This window comes from Silene latifolia, chromosome 1 (genome assembly GCF_048544455.1).
Source record: "Silene latifolia isolate original U9 population chromosome 1, ASM4854445v1, whole genome shotgun sequence".
Lineage (NCBI taxonomy): Eukaryota > Viridiplantae > Streptophyta > Magnoliopsida > Caryophyllales > Caryophyllaceae > Silene > Silene latifolia.
The window spans coordinates 85,400,961-85,417,476 of record NC_133526.1 but is presented as its reverse complement, the minus strand read 5'-3'; the positions used below and the strand labels follow the sequence as shown (position 1 = coordinate 85,417,476).

The 16,516-nt window shown below is 40.9% G+C and overlaps 1 non-coding gene across 1 annotated transcript; it reads right to left on the bottom strand.

Annotated features, from left to right (window-relative positions):
* Positions 1 to 8,464: 8,464 nt before the first annotated feature.
* On the bottom strand, positions 8,465 to 8,570 carry LOC141621016 (small nucleolar RNA R71). Its single transcript, XR_012532085.1, has one exon. It is a non-coding gene; the product is annotated as a small nucleolar RNA R71 (small nucleolar RNA).
* Between the last annotated feature and the right edge of the window lie 7,946 nt (positions 8,571 to 16,516).

The following is a 16,516-nucleotide window of genomic DNA, read 5'->3' as shown; positions in this document are numbered from 1 at the left end:
GAAGGCAAGCTCAACAAAGCTATGTTTGCTGACCTCATTACTAAAGTTCAGAAGGCTTTGCATCATTCCTCTAACTATAAACTGTCTTATGCTGGTAAAATAACCCTACTCAATTCAGTAATTCTTGAACTTGAGCAGTTCTAGTGTTCTACTCTTTTGATTCCCAAAGGAGTGGTTAAGCTCATTGCCAAATATTCTAGAAACTTCTTATGGAATGCTGTGGAAGGGCATAGGAAGCTTATTCTAAAAAGTTGGGCATCTTGCTACAACCCTTACCAGAAAGGTGGCTTTAACATCAAGGAAGTCTTAGCTTGGAATAAATGCATTATATGTAAATGGATTTGGCATATTGTGCAGCAATCTAATAGTTCTTGGGTTACTTGGATTCTCACTTACAACATCAAGTCAGGAAACTTTTGGACTCTGGAACCAAAGAGCTACCATTCTGAGAGTTGGAGATGCATCCTTACAGTTAGGAATGAATTACTGGCCATTGCAGGGGAAATTCCTGATGCTATTGCTGTCCTGAAGAGTTGTATGCAGCAGAATAAGCTTAAACTTCATTTGCTGTATGATAAGTTCAGGTGCAGGGGGAGGTTTGCTAGCTGGGCAAGGACTGTTTGGACTCGTGCAATGCTACCTAAGCATAGTGTTTTTACAGTTCTTGCTATGCAGCAGAGACTTGCTACTGTGGATCAGCTTCAGAGGAGACACATACTGATTGTGAACCGTTGTGTTCTCTGCAAGGAAAATTGGATGAACTTAACTGGTAGAATGATGAATCTCATAAAGGAATTGCATTAGATTGTTGCTAGGAGACATAGTAGGCATTGGAAGGCCAAATGGTTTGTTAGCTGTCTAAGTGCGGTGGTTTACAATCTTTGGGAAAAGAAGAATTTACGAATCTTTCAAGACTTGGAGCACGATATTGACTATATTATTAGACGGGTCCAGTATGTCGTTAGAGTAAGGCTATTGTTTGTAACTCATTCCTCATTTGAGGTTGAAATTGTTGGGTCTCTAAATGTCTTAGTAGTATAAGCTTATTGGTTTTACTTTGGTAAGATTTGCCTTTATTCTCTATATGGATGAATACACGGCTTGCTTTTCTTGCAAAAAAAAAAAAACTAACACGAAAGATGAAATAATGGTGGACTAACAGTGGAATAACATTAGAATAAACTAGTCCTTTTCCAAAATAATACCGCACTAACAGCAAAATAATGGTGGAATAACAGTGCAATGAAAACAGCCTAGACTATCGCATTACAGTAGAATAAAAATGGATAGTGTGAACAAAATAAAACTAACGGCAAAGCTGAATTAAAAGTAGAATAACAGCATTATAAACCACTCCTTATATAGAATAATAGTGTGATACAAGCAGTAATGGTTTTAACCAGTTGACACTAGTAAAGTGCGCTAAAATTAACTTAAGCAAACCATAACACTATATCAGTATGAGATCCCAAAATACATATCAAATACTTAATCTAACTCTACTGGATACACAACAGTCAGCGGTACAGCATTCACTACAGACTCTGAATCTTCACTTGTAGCAGAGCATTTGGGTTTCAACTTGTTCTTAGCTGACGCCAATCCCAACGTCTTAGGCCTTTGATTCTCAAAACACTTCACCTTATCAAGCACTAACTGCCTATAGATATTGATATCAACCAAAATCAAAGAAGCGGATATTTCTACGCAATAGCTTCGACGAGCTACCTTGCTGTGAAGACTGGACTCAAATACGCTGCCACCATATTCAACCATTGTATACAACAAGAAACAGCCAGACTCGGTATCCAGTGGTTCCTTCTTTTTCCATCTAAATGGCACATCCATGACTTCAAAGTTGCGACAATCTTTAGACTTCATAACATTGTTAGACTCTAAAAACACATGCATATGGTTTGCCACAATCTCTGCCAGTGTTCTGTTGTCGGATAAATTTTTGCCCTCATAAAATGTGTTGTCTAAAAAATCAATAGATTCATTGATGAAGTTGATGCAGACACAAGAGTAGTGATCATTGTATAGAATAGGCACAAACACAAGGTCAAAGTTGAGTCAACATTTTCCATTGCAGGACTGTAAATAAGGATTTCATACTTGCAACAGCCTTTTACCCGGACCGTCGACATGGCTTAAGGAATCAAAGTTTTCTAACAATGAAAAAAGAGCATCCTCCTAGAAAGAAAGCATAAACAACAAAAAATAGTGCACAAGTGTTAAAAATATATCACTAGTTATGAGTAAACAATTAGGTAATAACGTAAATTAGCAAAGGGAAAACCAATACCATATGACGAAGTTCGAAGAACATTGAGCTTGGTTCTGAACGTTCATCAAACTCCAATGAATTCAAAAGAGTCGACCAAGCATCCACTACTCTTGTTGACATCATAGCAATTACATCTAATAAGGAAACAATATCATCCCTGTCCAAAAACATGCCGACATCCTCGTTGTACACGACTAACATATCACTGCATTCACAAAAATAACATATGATAAGAGCAGTGGAATTACACTGGTATAACACTAGAATAACAGTTCAATAACAGTAGAATAATAACAAATTAACAGTGCAATTACATTGGACTAACAGTGGAATAACAGCAGAATAACAAAGAAAATTAACAGTTGAATTACTAATACTAGTTTGGCACTAGTGCTTTGACAAAATAACAGCATAATAACAGGACATTAACAGACGATAATATAACAATAACAGTTGAAAACAAAAATAGTAACTGAACAGTAACACCACAATCAAAGAAATGAAAATGGACACGTACTCTTCTTTCAAGTGAGAATCTTCACGAAAAACAAAGTCCACCACTTGCTTCCGCACCTTTAGCATCTTAAAGAACTGTTTTTTTTATTTTTAAGGAACAAATCCGACACGGCAAAAAAACTACTGTCCTCTGGCCCGCAAATCATAGAGCAACCCAGCCCATCATCTGACCTACCCCTTTACGGCTGCCTAAAGCCGACTTTGGACTTATAGTGCTATCAAAAGCCATGTTTTTAGAGAATTGACTGCTCTCGGTGACCGTAGATGAAACGCCGGACTCGATAATAGGCTGCGTCATCTTAACCTTTTTACCAACACTTTTCAACCTGGCAGCGCCATTACGTTTCTTACCGCTTTGAGAAACCTTCGCTTCTGTGAGCTCAATACGCCGTTTCTCTTCAAGGATACTCAGGGTTTTCTTTCTCCTGCTGACCACCTCTTCCAAAGTTTTCAACCCATCACCCTTAGACTCGTTCATATCAGACAGCACAAACAAGACAGTAATCTCAGCGCGGTAAAGTGCTCCTGAATTAGTATTACCCAAGTCACAATCAAAAACACTCCCACGGTAAAAGAGCATGTGCAACATCAAATATACACCGCAGTCCAAATTTTTAATCTCAGTAGTTTGCCAGCTAAAAGGGACATTGAAAATTTTTATAATCTTTAACCTCCCCGCCTCGGGCAACTCCATTTTTTACCAGGAAATCAGACATTAGACTCAGCTTCAAATAAGCGAATAAAAGAGAACATAATTAGAAACAATACTTAAACTAGGTAAATACAAAGAGAAAATTAGACGCAATAAATGACTTACAACAGTTTGATAATACAGCAAACGTACACAGTCTTGCTGATGATCAGCAAACAACGCCTCTTGAAATACATTATCAAGATATTCAACCCTCTTGGCATTAAAGTTGATGCACAAACAGCTAAAGTGTTCACGCAAAAGCATTGGGATGAAAATCTGGGAAAATATTTGGCAAATAAAATTAATTAAAACAGCACAATAACAGCAGTCTAAAACTCTGATAGTTATAGTCCTACAAAATAATAGTAGAATAACAGTACAATAATAGCAAAATAACACAAGTACAGAAACATACCATATCAGAATTAAGATCACAATCTCTCTTGTTGTTCTTTACAAATTCAGTAAATGACAACATGACTTCCTCATACAAATCACTTCTGGAAGTCTTCTCAAGTTTCGACGACATACAAATTTGGCCCAACGGATTCTAAAACAAAGTGGAGAAAAGAGTTGAAACGTTATACAAAATGAAAAATAAAGTAAAAAGATACAATAAGAGCTAATACACTTAAGATATAATAACTAACCGTTGCACCAATCCCAAAGAAAAATCGACTTGGACTTCCCCTTAAAAAAGTATTATTAAGTAAGAGGGACCACCGGTCGATAATTCCAAACATTATCATTGTGTTTGGAACCATGGATTCCATATCCTCTCTATTCAGATAACCGTGAAGATCCCAAGTGACAAGATTCTCACTTCAAAAAGAAGAAAAAGAGAAAGATAAGAGTCACTAAAAATACGTTTTTGTAGAACAGAAAGCGGAATATTATTTAAAACAGAAAGCGGAATATTTTTTAAAATAAAAACCATGTCTTACGTTTGCGACATATTATGATCATTCAAGAAACAGTAGTCTGCAACCTGTTTCCTCTTGGATAGCATTGGGTTGAAAACATGTCCCAATGTTATCATTAATTTTGACAGGATAACTAGGTGAGGATCCACTTTACCACACAACATGCTACATCCAAAATTCTTAGGCCCAACGGACAACATTAGCTCCTCATGTGCATCAGAGTGCAACAAATAACTTGTACCGATATTATGAGCATTCAAACCATCAAGTCCATTGTCCTCTAGGACACCCTTACCCATAACAGTACCGTCCTCCAACATAACCTCAGCATGCTGCCCCAAGCAAACTCAGCATGCTGCCCCACCCATTATCTATCTCAGACGCTGCCCCAAGCAACAAGTCTGCATGACAACACATTACCACTTCGGCGGCTTCCTCTTCTGTAGTGACAAATGTTTCACTGCCAATTTGAGTGAACTGTTGAGTGTCATTAGGCATTGGAATGCTAGCAGCGGTAGACTTCAACTCTGTCTCGGGCAAACAAGTATCAGTCTTTGGAATTTGAGTTGCTTGAACATCTACGGTTGTACACTCAACAGTATTAGGCACGTCATCTGGTGGATTATCAACAAGATATTCTTAAACTTGAATGTTAACGTCCTCCACATCAACTACTTTCTCACCAACACCATGTGGCTCACCATAACGAAACTGAATGTCAGCACAGACATCCGTCGTAATAGCGTCTAAACCGAGGGGTGACAATTGTGGAGTCCCCACCCTTGCACGTTGTTGAATGATGGGACTTTGTTTAACTTCCTCCTTTCCAACTATAGTCGGCTGCATATCCGAAAGCCCGACACAATCCTCATAAAATTGAGAAAATAGATTAAATGATGGAGTTTCAATAATGACATTTTCATATCTAGCTTTTTTTGAAACTAGTTCTTTAGAAACAGTTGATCGTGATAAGTTTGCTGCTTGCACAGCCATTACATTCTTAACCCGTTCATCCAATTTACGGATAACTTGATCCGTGAAGAAAGATGGGGTAGCAACCAAGTTCTCTGACCCTTCACAATGCATTTTTTCTGAACGTTCAGTCGTGCTTTCTTCAGCAGCTGGTCGGGTTACTTCGTTGGGCAACTTAGCAGTAGGTGGTTGACGCATAGCCTGCTGGTTCTTCTTCATCATCTTACACTTGATCACCTCCGCCCTTTCCAAGTATCGGTGGCATAAAATCTAAGAGTCCCTCTCGTCAAGCAATATAAGTTCATGGACATCCTGTCAAAATTAAATTCCAACATTTTACTAAAAACTGAATTGTAAAACGTATGGAGTAATAGTAGAATAACAGCGGAATAATAGTACACCAACATCAGAATAAATAACAGTGGATTAATAGTACAATAACACTAGAAAAACAGTGGAGTAATAAAATAACAGAGGAATAACAGTACACTAAAAACAGAATAAATAACAGTGGAGTAATATTAGAATAACCGCAGCATAACAGTGGAGTAACAATTTGAATGTAAAACAGAATAACAGTGGAATAACATTGGAATAATCGTAGAATAATAGTAGTCGGGGAACTAATACTTGAAGAGAATAACAGAATAAGAAAAAGGGTAAACATTTTAGAATGATTCAACAAAAAATAATCAAACAGGTACTTATGTTGACCGCTATGGAATGTACTTGCTCAACTGTAAGAATATCAGCACGTAGATCCAACACAAGACATCGACGTTGACTACGTTGACCGGAACCCTCAATGTTTTGACGTGACAATGGGAAAGCAACATCTGAACGCTCCACAGTGCCCAAAACACCAGCAGTTGCCTCGCGCTGCAACCTGATACGTGCATATTGTATAGTCTTTTTAGCCTATTTTAGCACGTATTTCCATGCATTCTTGTACTGTTTATATAGTATTTTGCCCCCGAATTGGCTACTTTGGTTCGTTTTGTCCGTTTTGTAGAAATGAACACGAAAGTAGTAGAATCGTACCATTTTTCATCCTTTTTGCATGCATTTTGAGGAGACGAAATTTTCTGGAGTGAGTTTCTGCTTTGGGATTCGTGAAGGCATGGTTTACGAGGCAGTCGGGCACGAGTCTAAGCTGATTTGAAGGAAGAACATTCGATCGAGTGGTTTTATTACTCGATCGAATGGTTTCTACGTCATTGGTTGATCGATCGAGCACTTTTATACTCGATCAAGAAGTGCTGAAAAGAGAGGTTACTCGATCGAGTAACTATTCTACTCGATCGAGTAGATTTTCTGGAGTTTTGCTCGATCGAGTGGTTTTATTCTACTCGATCGAGTGGTTTAGTCTGGCGTGGGCTTTATATAGCCCGTGAACTTGTTTTAGCTTTTGGACTTAGTTTATTTTCTATTTAAGCTTACGTTACTAGGTCATTAGCTATCTATCTTTTATCTATTCTATTATCATCGACACTTGAGTACTCAGTTTTTCATCTATCATTTTCATTCTTCACTGTAACTTTATTTTCGAGGTTATTTCACTCGAATTTGTCGTTCTTTACGCCGGATTCTCACGATTGTAATCTTCTTCTCCTTTATTAATAATAATCTTTATGTTATTTGCTTAATTCTTTGTTTTGCTTAATTTAATTTCTGCCCTAATTTACTTTTTATGCATTTTAATTATTGTTTTAATATGTTGAATGCTGGTTATTTATCTGCTGTTAGTTTTGATAGTATTAATAGCGATATGAGTAGCTAAATCTATTTCATGTTGGGATTAGGGGATCTACGGTAGAAATGTGACGATGTAGTAAATAAGTTAGATGAATTAATTGTGAGATTCTGTCACCATAGCAATATAACTGTATTTTACCAACTTAGTTGAGTGCACGCTTCTGAGTCACCCTTTAATCTGGTTAAATTTAATCCTGGATCGTAATATTGGACTAAATAGGCCTGCTATGAACAGTAGACTACCCTGACGAGGACGGAAGTTAAGTTAGTGGAAGTTTAGGGTAGAAAGTGGACCGGAAGGACCTTTCCATATCCATCTCGCATTGATTTGTCTAAGTTGTTTACAGTTGAGTCACTGAACTACCGTAGTGAACCGAAATCCGGACATGACCCTTCTCTATTTGATAGTTTAATTCTATTTTCTTGCCTTTATTGCTCTTTCTTTATTTCTCTTTCCTTTAAACCTTTAGTTTAGAAAAACCAATTTAAACAACCCCCATTTGTGACTAAATAGACGGACTTTACAGATATCTTGCCTCCCTGAGGAGATCGACCTGACTTCCCTAGCTATATAGTTAGTTTAGTTAGTTTATTTTTTATAGGTACACGACAGCCCTGTCAAATTTTGGCGCCGTTGCCGGAGAGGCAATTGCCCTATCTGTCTTTGTTTCGTTTATTTTATCTGTCTCAGGGAATTTTCATTCCTCGAGGCAGTTCTTATTTATTTTCTTTCAGTGTTGTTTATGCCCAGGTCAGACAGGTTTGAGTTAGTTTCAGGTGATTCAGAGCCAGAGAGACTATTCAGGCATAGACTCCGTCTGCAGAGAAAATCACGAAAGGAAGACTTGAGTAATTTCGAACCAGAGCTTCACCATTTTATTTTCGCAGAAGACCAGTCTTTAGTAGAAGACATTCCTATTTCTGCCGATCAACCAGTAAAGATGCCGAACATTGCTAGTCACTCGGAGCCTAAAGCAGCCTCAATTTCAAAAGGTTTCAATATCCACACTGAGGATGGGAATACATTTGACATCCGTCCTTCCTATATCAATCTAGTGGAGAGAAATCTCTATAGAGGTGTGGCAGGTGAAGACCCGAGGAAGCACATGGAGGTCTTTACGGACTACTGTTCTACTATCCCCGCCACAAAGGGGGTAACTCAAGAAAAGATTAAGGAGGTTATGTTTCCTTTTTCTTTGACTGACTCAGCCAGGGAGTGGCTGACTGACTTGGACCGCGCGGCCGCAGGGGTTACCAACTGGGAGACCCTTGCTCTTGCCTTTTATAAGAGATATTTCCCTCCACAGCGCACCAATCAGCTGAGGGCAAAGATCACAAGTTTCAAGCAGGCACCTGATGAAACTTTATATGAAGCATGGTCCCGTTTCAAGAAGTTAGTGAGGTTTATTCCTCACCATGGTTTCAATCCGTGGTTTCTGTCTAACCAGTTATACAATAGGCTATATGATGATCACAGAGCCATACTTGATGCGTCATCTAACGGAAGATTCAAAGAGAACACTGACGATGATAAGGGATGGGCCCTTATTTAAGAGATGGTGAATCACAGTGCTGAGTATGGAAACCCGAAGGATGGTATTAGAACAGTTCATGCTGTCGATAAGCAGGTTGTAGCTCAGCTGGAAGCCATGAATGCTAGATTTGACAAGTTGGAGTTACATTCTGCTGGGGAGCCTCAGACAGTCCATTTGCTTACTAGAGGGGAGACCGTCACATGTGAGAGGTATGGTCGCAACGACGGCCATACTGCTATTGGCTATCTTACAGAGAAGGAACAAGTCCTTGCCTTTCAACAATATAGGCAAGGAGGGGGTTCCTATTATAATAACCAAGGGGCAGTCCATCCCAACTTGAGGTGGACTAGTCAAAATGTGCTCAATCGTACCCCTCCTCCGCACCAGCAGCAGCCGTATGTTCCTTCACATAAGAATCAACAAGGCTTTCAGAAGCCTCCTTCCTTCCTTCCTCCCAATCACGGTGCATCGTCTTCCGGAGGGGTGAGTGATATAGGTGAGCTAAAGACTATGTTGCATTCTTTTACAAAGCAGTGGCAGCTGAGTGATCAACAGAAAGATGCATCCATCAAGGCACTTGAAACTCAAGTTGCCCAGTTAGCCGCGAACCAATCTGTAAGGAAACCGGGTCATTTATCGTCACAAGCTGACAAAAACCCACATGAGACAGTAAATTTAATCAATTTGAGAAGCGGTCGTTCATATGAGGGACCGGAAGTGTTGAAATCAGACCCGAGGAAGGCTATAACTGCTGATGAACAGTGTTATGGTGAAGAAAAGGAGCTGACGGCTAAGAAAGTACTCGATCGACTAGTTTCTGGGGGTCGATCGAGTAAAAGTGTTGAAGAAAGTACTCGATCGAGTGGAATTTCTACTCGATCGAGTGAACAGGAAAAAGCAACTGCTCGATCGAGTGAAATTTATACTTGATCGAGTGACTCTGTTGAAGAAACTACTCGATCGAATGGGAATTTTGGTCGATCGAGTAGTATGGATAATGGACAGCTTGATCGAGAGCCTGCTAGTGCTCGATCAAGTGAGAAATCACCTGAAAGACCTCGTTCGAGAGGAAAGAAGCGTCCGAAGGATATGAAGCTTGATCCGGCTGACACGTTGGAAGAGAGGATTAAGGGACTCGAGATACCCATCACGGTTCCCTTCCCGAGGCGTCTGCAGAGTACTAAAGCTAATCAACAATTCGGCAAATTTGCCGAAATCCTGAGAAGCTTGCAGGTCACTGTGCCATTCGCCGAACTGCTGACACAGGTACCTCTTACCTTAAATTCATGAAAGAAATTTTATCGCGTAAGAGGCACATTCATGATCAGGAGACGGTAGCTTTGACTGAGGTAGGGACGACCCTAGTTCAGAATAAGTTACCTCCCAAACAGTCAGACCTGGGTAGTTTTTCGATTCCGTGTCATATTGGTACCCACTTGATTGATAACGCGTTATGCGATCTTGGCGCTAGCGTGAGTGTCTTACCGCTGTCTCTGGCTAAGAGGCTTGGTTTGACAAAATTTAATTGCACAAATATGACTGTTCAGATGGCCGACCGTAGCATATCACGGCCACTAGGTGTCATAGAGACATACCTGTTAAGATCGGGAGGTTTTTTATTCCCGTTGACTTTGTTGTACTTGACATCCCCGAAGATGCCCATACCCCTATTATTTTAGGGAGACCATTTTTATTTACTGCCCGTGCAGTAATAGACGTCGGGGGTAAGACATTGACTTTTCAGGTAGGAGACGAGGAATTGATATTCCATCAGTCTAAGTTTCGAAGGGCTCCCATGCAAGCTCAGCCTTGCAATGATCTCTCTTCTATTGACCCTCCTATTGACACTCCAAATGAAAATTTGGAGCATTGTGCTGATATTGTGACCCCTCCGCCTCAGGTAAAGAGCAAAAAGGAGGAAAGTTCATCTGTTTTCCTTGCTGCAGGTACAGATGAAAATATTGCAGGAGCTGTCAAAGGGCATTATGCAATTAATGTCATTCAAAGTGGGAGTGACAGTGTTAAAGCCGGTGAGAAATGAGCAAAGACGAGAAACGTTCGCTTATATGTGGATGTCAACTATTCTCCTCCTAAAGATCCTAATGATTCAAGTTCAAGCTCATGGAAGCTGAAGAGGACGATCAATGTTGCTGAGGTGATGTCCTCCAGTCAGGAGCCCTCCGAGGGGCTACTGAATTGCCTTGGGAAATGAGCGGGGAAATGCCCCGTGTACCAACTTGTATAAACAATTTTTAAATTTTCCGTTGAATTTCTTTTATTACTTTTAAATAGGACAATTAGAATTTAGACAATTTTTAGCGTAGATTAGAGACTATAGACTGTTACTTTGCGTATTTGGTATTTTGGGATATTTTTGCAAGTGTTTTTATGCAGGTTTGGGGAATTTTACGCAAATTCAAAGGAAGAATGACGAATTCAAGAGCTTACACGAGTAAAACTGCTCGATCGAGTACCAAAGTACTCGATCGAGTGAAATATGGTCGATCGAGTAAAGCAGAAATGGGGAGTTCTCGATCGAGTAAAAAACTACTCGATCGAGTAGATGGATTCAAGAAGGACTCGATCGAGCAGTTCTAAACCACTCGATCGAGTAAAAGTAGAAATCACACGAAGGGAGTTTCTTTAACTTCCCTCTTTTTCATTCCTAATTCACTTATTCCCAACTTCTTTCGACCCCTTCCCCTTTAGCGATCAAAAACCCCAATTTCCTCCATTTTTTCTTGCCCTTATACCAAATCCGTCACCTACATTGTGTTCATTGTTAATTAATTGACAAAAGCCCTCTACTTTCCCCTTGATTCGTGTTGCTTTACTCAGTCTATTAGGGGTATTAGGGTTGCGGTTTTTTCGATCAAAAAATCGCTGTTTTTGCTTGTTTCTTGCCAATTAATTGCTATTTGTGGGTTTTTAATTATCAAGTAAGTGATCCCTACACCTCTTTGCATTTTAATTTCATAAATTTTGCTTATTATGAGGTGAATTAGGTTAGGATTTCGAAATTCCTTGCTTAGTCGAGTTTTTCGACTATAACTGTCATTGTCTGCCCTATTTAGCTTACTTGATGCTTAATCCCGTATCCTCATTGATTTTTATATGTTTAAATTCGAATTTTGCGCGAAATTTGCGTTTAGGGGTCTTTATAGTCGAAATTTTCGACTGAAACCTGGTTTTCGACTGTCACCTGGTTTCCTGCTATAATCTGCTACCATCCCCTATCGCTGTTTACATGCTCTTATTCGAAATTTTTGAGGAAAGTTGGGAATTTATGTGCTGAAGGTCGAATCTTTCGACTGGTTAGGGGAATTTTCATGCCGATTTCATGCTGTTTTTCATGTTGTTTAGCTGTAATTCTTATCAAATTCCCCTGACCTATTTATTCAGGATGGATTCTAGCTCGATGCCTTCGTCGAGCTCTTCTTCCAGTCCGTCTTTGTCTCTGACTGAGACGGTAGTCCCTGCTGTTACTACCGTCTTCACACCGGCCAGCACTTATGTGTTCTTAGTTTCAGCTGCCGATACAGTTTTTACACCTGCTAGCACTGCTGCTAGCTCTGTTTCGGCTGCCACTTCAGTCACACCCACCACCACTGCTAGCACTGCTGCTAGTCTTTCTTCTTCGGTGGTGGTCACAGCAGCCACAGCTTCTACTTCCACCGCGACGGACTCACCTGCTGCTGTAGCTGCCTTTAGAGCAGCTCTAGTTCCTCACACCGTCACTGCACGAGCTTCTACTTTGGGTTCTAGAGGTCGGGGCCGAGGTCGTGGACGTTCCCGTTCTACGCCAGCTCCTAGCACTTCTACTTCTGCTGCTCCTAGCACGGTCACTGTCCGAGGGGACAACTCCCTCGACTCTCACCCCGACTACCCGCAGGTAATTTTTGTTAACGGTGTACATCGTAATAGGTTTTATAACCTCCTTGGCTGTGAGTTTTTACCTACCCGGTTCTTAGATAAACCGACACTTGAGAGACTCGGCATCTACGAGTCAGTTTGTGAGCTTTTACGGGGCACAGAGATGGCCGGACTCATTACTATGAGTGGCCGTACCTTTCTGGAGCTGAGTCTTGAGTTCCTCAGCTCCTTCACCTTCTCCTCCGGGGCACATGACACTGCCCGCACTAGTTCTTCTGTGTCTTTCCGGTTGTTAAACCGGACTTTTTCGATGACTTTGGGGGAGTTTGGTAGCAGACTTGGACTTTCCACTACGGGCGACGATACCGCCCCTATGAGGGTCGTTCGTCAGCTTTGGCGAACCTTGGCCCAGACCATCTTTCCCGAGCGAAAGCTCGCACAGGTCCACCTTCCCCCTGCCCTTTACTTTCTTAGACTGATGGGGAGCACCATTTTTGGCCGAAAGGAGCCAAACAACATCAACAACAACGAGCTCTCCATCATAGGCGGTTACCTGAACATTGACTACGAGGGTCCTTTTACCCTCAACATTGCCTTTCTGACCGCCCAGTACTTCCAGGCCCAGGGGGTGAAGGTCACGGGATCTATTGCCTGCGGTGGCATGGCCACCATTCTTGCCCGTTCCCTTTTCCCTGTCTGGCCTCGTAACCTACCGTACCTCCTGGGAGAGAGGTATTTGAGTCTGGCCGCCATGCACTCTCAACATTGGCTGGCCACAGACTACCAGACATGGAAGATAGACGGTTCCTTGTCTGTGGAGTTACCTTGTGACACTCTCCCCAGTCTAGCCCCTTTGCCAACTGTCGCTAGGGGCGCCCGACTGCCACCTCTACCTGACTACCACCTTTCACTCCACCCACCTACTACTTTACCCGCCGCTAAGAAGCGGCGTACACTTGAGACTGGAGAGGGGTCCACACCTTCTGGGAGCGGCCAGCCTTCCACGGCCACTCCTACACATAACCCGATCCCTATCTCCACTCCTACTCCTGCACCCACCGACCAGACACAGACACAGCCGGTCCTACCGGCTAATTTTGTACCTCCACCACCCTTTGAGGCGTCCTCGGTCATGGACCAGGGGCGCCGTGACGGTTTGTTAGTTGAGATTGCAGAGAGACAGGCTCGTATGGAGCAGGACTTAGCCTTGATTTTGTTCCCTCTATACGAGTACCACTTGAGTCGTCACCGTCCGATCCCAGAGGGTTGGCCACACCCTTCCTTTAACCGGTACCCAGCTGAGGGGTACCCGGAGTCTGCTGAGGAGGAGGAGGAGGAGGACGAGGACCCGGAGGTGGCAGCGGAGAGAGCTCGAGCCAAGCAGAGGAGGAGGAGAGAGCGGGAGGTGAACCCGGACTACACAGTGAGGGTGGAGGACATGCGCGACAGCAACGAGGAGGCTGACGAGTAGCTACTGGTCTACTCACTTCCCCAGCTTTCTGGCTGGTTTGGGGAAGTTCGTGTTTTGTATGTACATCTCACTCTTTTATTTTTGTCTCTTTTTATTCTATTTTTCATTTTTTTTATTGGTTGTATATTCTCGTTCCCCTGTATATATATGCTGGTGTATGCTGGAGGACAACGAAGGCGTAGTCCGTTTTGGTTTGGGGAGGGTATTGCATCCTTTTGAGTCTGCATTTGCATTTGTTTTGCATTCACGTTTATCTATTTCAGCTCGCATTGTTTATTTATTTCATAAAAAAAAACAAAAAAATTAGAAAATTTCAAAAATTCAAAAATTTTCACGTTTATTTTTGCATATAGGTTGAGTCGGAACGGTAGATTTCCGTGATGAAACTGCACTATAACTTGTCATTTTTACTTGAGCCTTGCACTTCTGTTGATAGTTATTAGCTTTGTCATACGCATAGTCTACGAGTTTCTGTTCAAATATAGCTGACTGTTTAGACTTGATCTGATAAATTGGCAAGCTACTCCATAAATTCTGAGGTTTAGAGCCCATAACTGGTGACATTCATGATCAGTTCATTAGGAATTGAGAGTAGTACTCCTTGCATAGCATGTTCATCATTTTTGCACTTTTATGACATTCAATTTCTTGTCAAATGCACACATTCGGGTTTGTGGTTGGTGTCACATGCAGGGAGGTGCTTGCAAATTTTTCCTTTTCCTTATATTTTTCACCCATTTAGCTCCACTTAAGCCAAAACCTGCCTTTTTGACCCATTAGCTACATCCCAAACTGAGCCTGCCCAGTCAAGCTAGTTTAGTATGTCCTTTGTGGTATGATTTTCCGTCTGCAGTTTGGCCCGTACCTTTTTGTATGGAGTTGGTGTAAATAGAGGAAGGAGAAAAGGAAAGAAAGAAAAAAGATTTGAAAAAAAAAGAAAAAAAAAAGAAGAAAACGTGAAGAAGAAAAAAAAAAGAAAATGAATGAAAAATGTGATTCACGTGGAAAAAGTGAGAAAAATAATTGATCTATATCGTTTGTCTCATTTAGACGGTGTTAAAAAAGGAAAGTTTGTGACCGTCTAACTCCTCCACTTTTATTCTATATTTTTGAGGAGATTGTGTATGAGATTAGTGAGATGTGTGCCAAATGAAGGGCACTTGTACTTTATTTTTCAGTCAGTTGAGATTCGGATGGTTTTATATGGTCCTGTTAAGAACTAGCTTGACGTTTTTACCTCCATATTACCATAACCTGTTTTGCCTTTTCTCACCTGAACCTCACTTTTCCCATATTTTGTAAGCCCTCGGCTGTGACGGACATTATTGGTTGGAGTGTGTGCATTAGTACTTGAATTGTCTTTCATTTTTGTTGCATGCATGCTATGTAGGTCGCAGTTAGGTGAGTGACTGTCTTTCCTTCTCTCTTTTACATATAATATTCACCCTTTGCTTCATGAGAGAAGAGTGACCACGAGAGAGTTCGATTTTGTTGGTCTTGCAAGGTTGATAGGTTGGCTATATTTCTGAACGGCTTATAACTCGTTTGCGTATTGACTGCTTAGCTATGACTGTTAATCTTTGTTGCATTAAATGGTTCAAGTAGACAAGTTAAGCTAGCTCTGAGTTTTCATTTCCGTTCCATTGGTTGCATTTTAGTTTACTCGAGGACGAGTAAAAGTTCAGTTTGGGGAGATTTGATACGTGCATATTGTATAGTCTTTTTAGCCTATTTTAGCACGTATTTCCATGCATTCTTGTACTGTTTATATAGTATTTTGCCCCCGAATTGGCTACTTTGGTTCGTTTTGTCCGTTTTGTAGAAATGAACGCGAAAGTAGTGGAATCGTACCATTTTTCGTCCTTTTCGCATGCATTTTGAGGAGACGGGATTTTCTGAAGTGAGTTTCTGCATTGGGATGCGTGAAGGCATGGTTTACGAGGCAGCCGGGCACGAGTCTAGGCTGATTTGAAGGAAGAACATTCGATCGAGTAGTTTTGTTACTCGATCGAATGGTTTCTACGTCACTTTTATACTCGATCAAGAAGTGCTGAAAAGTGAGGTTACTCGATCGAGTAACTATTCTACTCGATCGAGTAGATTTTCTAGAGTTTTGCTCGATCGAGTGGATTTATTCTACTCGATCGAGTGGATTAGTCTGGCGTGGGCTTTAATTAGCCCGTGAACTTGTTTTAGCTTTTGGACTTAGTTTATTTTCTATTTAAACTTACGTTACTAGGTCATTAGCTATCTATCTTTTATCTATTCTATTATCATCGACACTTGAATACTCAGTTTTTCATCTATCATTTTCATTCTTCACTGTAACTTTATTTTCGGGGTTATTTCGCTCGGATTTGTCGTTCTTTACGCCGGATTCTCACGATTGTAATCTCTTTCTCCTTTCTTAATAATAATCTTTATTTCATTTGCTTTAATTCTTTGTTTTGCTTTATTTAATTTCTGCCCTTTTTACTTTTTATGCATTTT